This window comes from Schistocerca nitens, chromosome 9, assembly GCF_023898315.1.
Source record: "Schistocerca nitens isolate TAMUIC-IGC-003100 chromosome 9, iqSchNite1.1, whole genome shotgun sequence".
Taxonomy (NCBI): domain Eukaryota; kingdom Metazoa; phylum Arthropoda; class Insecta; order Orthoptera; family Acrididae; genus Schistocerca; species Schistocerca nitens.
Genome location: NC_064622.1, coordinates 368969469 through 368975973, shown reverse-complemented (window position 1 = coordinate 368975973; position 6505 = coordinate 368969469). Strand labels below are relative to the sequence as shown.

Below are 6505 nucleotides of genomic sequence, written 5' to 3'. Positions count from 1 at the left end.
TCTCCGTCTATTATTTTACTTGTCTGTTTGTTGCTGGAAAACTCACTTCCGGTTGCGCAACCTTGCTGATAAGCACTTCCTGTACTGCGTTAGCAGTTGTTCTTAAAATAGGTATTATGGAATCACCGTACCGACCGGCCGCCGTGTCATCCTCAGCCCGAAGGCGTCACTGGGTGCGGATATGGAGGGACATGGGCTCAGCGCGCCGCTCTCCCGGCCGTATGTCAGTTTACGAGACCGGAGCCGCTGCTCCTCAGTCAATTTGCCTCACAAGGACTGAGGGCACCCCGCTTGCCAACAGCGCTCGGCAGACCGGATGGTCACCCACCCAAGTGCTAGCCCAGCCCGACAGCGCTTAACTTCGGTGATGTGACGGGAACCGGTGTTACCATTGCGGCAAGGCCGTTGGCCGCTTTGCTATAGCCAGATTAAAATTGCTTCATAGTTCAAACTTCACGGGCTGTAGATGGTTTCCTCCAGTCAGAGCCTCGATGTCACGCTCGAACAACCAGAACAGTTATCTCACTTCCAATTTCTTGTCCGGCTTTCTTTCTTGATGTATTTGAATACCAAATCCTGGGTCTGACCCTTTTATTTCGTATTTCATCGCACACGACAACCACACGAAAACAACACACACATACACATACATACACATACACACACACACACACACACACACACACACACACACACACACACACACACATACACATACATACACACACACACACACAACACTATGTTAATGAATTATACACGTTTCATACACAGCACTAAGCAAACACTACTGGATCCTTCCGGATAAGACGTGATTCGGCGTCATTTACACACTTATACCCGCTGACATTGGCTTACCTTAGATAAGTTTCACACGACATTGCGTATAGCCTAATTTAAGGCTGTCGACTAACCGCTGCGCCTGGTATACCAGAGTCATAAATAAAAGAGCATCTTGTTCATCAATATTTCATCTCTCAAAGCTACCCATTCTTTCTTCTACTGTATTTCTTTTCCCCGTTCTTGTCAATCGTTCCCTAATGCTCTCCCTGAAACTCTCTACAACCTCTGGTTCTTTCAGTTTATCCAGGTCCCATCTTCTTAAATTCTCACCTTTTTGCAGTTTCTTCAGTTTTAATCTACAGTTCATAACCAATAGATTGTGGTCAGAGTCCACATCTGCCCCTGGAAATGTGTTACAATCTAAAACCTGGTTCCTAAATCTCTGTATTACCATTATATAATCTATATGAAACCTTCCAGTATCTCCAGGCATCTTCCATGTACACAACCTTTTTTCATGATTGTTGAACCAAGTGTTAGCTATGATTAAGTTATGCTGTGTGCAAAATTCTACCAGGCGGCTTCCTCTTTCATTCCTTACCCCCATTCCATATTCACCTACTACCTTTACTTCTCTTCCTTTTACTACTATCGAATTCCTCACCCATGACTATTACATTTTCGTCTCCCTTCACATTCTGAAAAACTTCTTTTATCTCATCATACATTTCTTCAATGTCTTCGTCATCTGCGGAGCTAGTTGGCATCTAAACTTGTACTACTGTGGTTGGCGTAGGCTTGGTGTCTATCTTGGCTACAATAATGCGGTCACTATGCTTGTCGTAATAGCTTACCCGCACTCCGATTTTTAAATTCATTATTAAACCTATTTATGCATTGTCCCTATTTGATTTTGTATTTATAATCCTGTATTCACCTGAGCAGAATTCTTGTTCCTCCTGCCACCGAACTTTACTATTGCCCATTATGTCTGACTTTAACCTATCCATTTTCCTTTTTAAATTTTCTAACCTATCTGCCCCATTAAGGGATCTGACATTCCACTCATACGTAGAAAGCCAGTTTTCTTTCTGCTGATAAAGTCATGAAAGTAAAGAATGAAAAATGAGGAACTAAACGACTAATAAATGAGGATAAAGAGTCGGAGACAACTATGAATCATTAAGCCATAACAACAACACACCTTTTCGTAAAGTTCTCGCTCCTAGAGAAAGCTCTTACTCCTAGACAGATACGCGTAATATTTCTTAGTAACTTTTTTGTTTAATTGCCTCCCTTGACACTTATTTCAACTATCAGGCAAGTACATGTGCTTCACTAAAAAATTTCTACAGAAAGCTTTAACCACACACAATTTTCTAACGATAGGAAACTACACAGTTACAAATGTAAAAGGACTGGATTACCTGAAAAATTGCTTTTGTCATACCTGCATTCATATAATTTCCTTAAACTTTTTTGTCTCAAAACTGCTGTGGCCTCGAGAACAGGCTTACAAAGAATACGTACAATCATATCGAGACTACAGAGGTTGAGTGCATTTACTAAATTACAACTTCCTATAATTTTCTGGTCAAATCTTCTTGAAAACGATAATGGCAAATAAGACAGCTACCTTTCAATGTTAACAACATGTTATATTCCACACAACGTTGGGGGGAGAAAGCTGCGTGTGACGACATATCAAGTAAGAGTTTCGCAAAATCTTAGTAGGTACAGGCACAACTTCCTAAGTTGTGTCGTCCATATGTAAATGGAAAAATGTCACTGATGCGATGGTTTTCCTACTGTGCCAACATAAATGACATATCATTTACGTGTCAGTTGTATGCTTGTATATTCTGTATACCTAATAATTTTTATTGTAGTCTGGCTTGACAATTCTCGATGACGCGAACCTAACAAATTGATAAGCAATGAAATAAAGTATATATTTCGAAATGAAATAAGAAGCCATTACGAAATTTACTGTGGCTGTCGGCTCGTGTATAAAAGAGAGGAAAAAAAACTAATTTAATACTCGAATTTTGGCACTACTTTCCAATTCAGTGCCATCAGATTAACGAAGTTTAGCCTAGTTTATTTCCTATAGGAAATGGTGCTTGGTTATCACCGCCATTACGGGATATCAACACACATATCTCGTGACTAGAATGTCTATCCTTAGTAGAGAAACTGCTGTGATATTTCCTCAGGAAGACATATTACTATATTTCATCAAAACATCAGGCTACGTCAACACGTATATGTGGTACGTACGTATTAAAATCCGCCAGTCAATTGGAAAAACGTGCTTCTAACATCCTGCGAGTGGATGGTCCTTACTGTTATTTTCCATAGAGCACGCAGTTTCTACGTGTCAGCGATCTCATGGATCTGATTCGAAGTTGTGTATCTTTGAAGTCCGGGAAAACAGCCCTCACATAACGTAGGGAGGCAAGTTTTGCCCCCTGGGGCGGAGTTGTGGCAGTAGAGTGTAATTCGGAAGTCCGGAAGTCAGCGATCCTCAGTCATCAGGAAGGATGTTCTGCCCGTGCGGAGAGCTTCGGAAGAGGTCGAAAATGTGTTCCCGTTCGCGGGCGTGGGAATCGGCTTAGTCGTTTGCCGGTTTTCAAGATGAGTGTAGGAAGAGGCAGTATAGCAGGGCGTGGGTCCATAAGCTAGTTGGAGGTATTGTTTAACGAACGAGGCAGAAGTGACGATGTCTAATGGCAGACAATAAATTTCGTTTCTTTCAGTGGACCTTTCAAGGGTGTTGTATGTGTTTCTGTTCATCTCTTTTTTAACGTTAAGCTATTACCCTATTTTGTTTATGGAGGAGATCACCGGTGTGAGTCACTGGATAACCGTTGGAGACGTGTGCTGACTCTCCGCAGCGTTCTTTTCAAATCCAGTGTTTTTTTAGCTAATAATCTTTATTATTCATTTTATCATTTAGTACAGCGTGTTTACTGTTTCTTTTATCATTCAGTATGATAAATTTTTGTCTTAATTTTCTACTTTTTTCAGTCATCAGTCTTCTGACTGGTTTGATGTGGCTCGCTACGAATTTCTCTCCTGTGCCACACTTCATTTCAGAGTAGCACTTGCAACCTACGTCCTCAATTACTTGCTGGACGTATTCCAATTTCTGTCTTCCTCTACAGATTTTACCCTCTATAGCTCCTCTATCACCATGCAAGCTATTCCTTGATGCCTTAATAGGTGGAGTATCATCCTATCCGTTCTTCTTGTCAATGTTTTCCATTTATTTCTTTCCTATCGGATTCTACACAGAACCTCCTCATTCCTTACCTTATCAGTCCACCTAATTTTCAACATTCATCCGCAGCATCGCATTTCAAATGCTTCGATACTCTTCTGTTTTGGTTTTCCCACAGTCCATGTTTCGCTACCATATAATGCTGTGCTCCAACCGTACATTCGGTGAAATTTCTTCTTTTCGCCAGGAATTCCCCGTTTGCCAGTGCTAGTCTGCTTCTTATGTTTTCCCTGCTCCAACTGTCATTGGTTATTTTGCTATCTAGGTAACAGAACTCCTTAACTTCATCTACTTCGTGACCATTAATCCTGATCTTAAGTTTCTCGCAGTTTTCATTTCTGCTACTCCTCATTACTTTCGTCTTCCTTCTATTTGCTCTCAATCCATATTACGTACTCATTAGACTGTTCATTTCATTCAGCAGATCATGTAATTCTTTCTCTTTCACTCAAGATAGCAATCTCATCACCAAATTGTATCATTGATATCCCTTCACCTTGTATTTTGATTCCACTCCTGAACCTTCCTTTTATTTTCATCATTGGTTCTTCGATGTACAGAATGAACAGTGGGGCGAAAGACTACATCCCTGTCTTACACCCTTTTTAATCCGAGCACTTCGTTCTTGGTCGTCCACTCTTATTATTCCCTCTTGCTCTTGTACATATTGTGTATTATCCGTTTCTCCCTATAACTTACGCCTACTTTTCTCAGAATTTCGAACATCTTGCACCATTTTACATTGTCGAACGCTTTTTCCACGTCAACAAATCCTATGAAAGTGTCTTGACTGCTCATTAGTCTCGCTTCCATTATCAACCGCAACGTCAGAACTGCCTCTCTCGTGACCTTACCTTTTCTAAAGCCAAAATAATCGTCATTTAATGTACCTTCAACTTTATTTTCGATTCATATGTATATTATTCTTATCAGCAACTTGAATGCGTGAGCTATTAAGCTGATTGTGCAGTTGTCGGCTCTTTCATTCTTCAGAACTGTGTGGATGACATTTTTCTAAAAGTTAGATGGTACGTCGCCAGCCTCATACATTCTACACACCAACGTGAATAATCGTTTGGTGGCACTTCCCTCAGTGATTTTACGAATTCTGATGGAATGTTATCAATCTCCTCTGCGTTATTTGATCTTAAGTCTTCCAATTTCTTTTAAATTCCTATTCTAATACTGAATCCCCTATCCCTTCTATATTGATTCCTATTTCTTCTTCTATCACATCAGACAAATCTTACCCCTCATAGAGGCCTTCAGTATACTCCTTCCACCTATCCGCTATCTCCTCTATATTTAACATTGGAATTCCCTTTGCACTCTTAATGTTATCATCTTGTTTTTAATTTCATCGAAGGTTGTTTTCACATTCCTCTTATGATTTCTTCACATTTTCCATTCAGTCATTTCGTCTCAGCTTCCCTGCACTTCCTGTCTGTTTCATTCCTCGGCGACTTGTATTTCTGTATTCCTAAATTTCACTGAATATTTTTGTACTTCCTTCTTTCATCGATCAACTGAAGTATTTCTTCCGTTACCCACGGTTTCTTCGCAGTTACCGTCTTTATATCTATGTTGTTATTTCCAACTGTCCGCTTGCTTAGCTGGATGGTAACGTGCTTGCCTCCCATGCAGCGGGCCCGGGTTTGATTCCTGGCCGGGTTGGGAGTTTTCTCCGCTCGTGGACTGGGTGTTGTGTTGTTCTCATCATCATTTCATCCTCATCACCTGCACGCAAGTCGCCCATTGTGGCATCGACTGAAGTAAGACTTCCCCGTGCCGTTCGACCATTTCCTTTCTTCCCAACATTTGTGATTGCACGTTTTAGAGATGTCCATTCCTCTTCAACCGAACTGCCTATTGAACTATTCTTTAACGCAGTATCTATAGCTTCAGAGAACTTCAAGGGAAACTCTTGATTCCTTAGTACTTCCAAATCATACTTCTTTGCACTCTGATTCTTCCTGACTAGTCTCTTGAAATTGAGCTATTCCTCATCACCACTAAATCGTGATCTGAGTCTATATCTGCTCATGGGTACACCTTACAAATCAGTATCTGATTTCGGAATCGCTGTCCGATCATGATGTAACCTAACTGGAATCTTTCCGTACATCCTGGCCCTTTCCTCCTGCTCTTGTGATTCTTGAACACAGTATTCGATATTACTACCTGAAATTTATTGCACAACTCAGTTAATCCTTCTTCCCTCTCATTCTTAGCAACAAGCTCACATTCTCCACTAATCCTTTCTTCTGTCTCTTCCCCTACCACCGCATGCCAGTCCCCCATGACTATTAGATTGTTATCTCGCTTTACGTACTGAATTACCCATTCAATCTCCTCATATGCTTTCTCCATCTCTTCATCTCCAGCTTGCGACATCGGCATGTATACCTCAACTATCGTTGTCGGTGTTGGTTTGCTGTC

General features: G+C 40.9%; 1 pseudogene; it reads right to left on the bottom strand.

Annotated features, from left to right (window-relative positions):
- Positions 1–292: 292 nt before the first annotated feature.
- Positions 293–410, bottom strand: LOC126204825 (5S ribosomal RNA; annotated as a pseudogene).
- Positions 411–6505: the final 6095 nt, after the last annotated feature.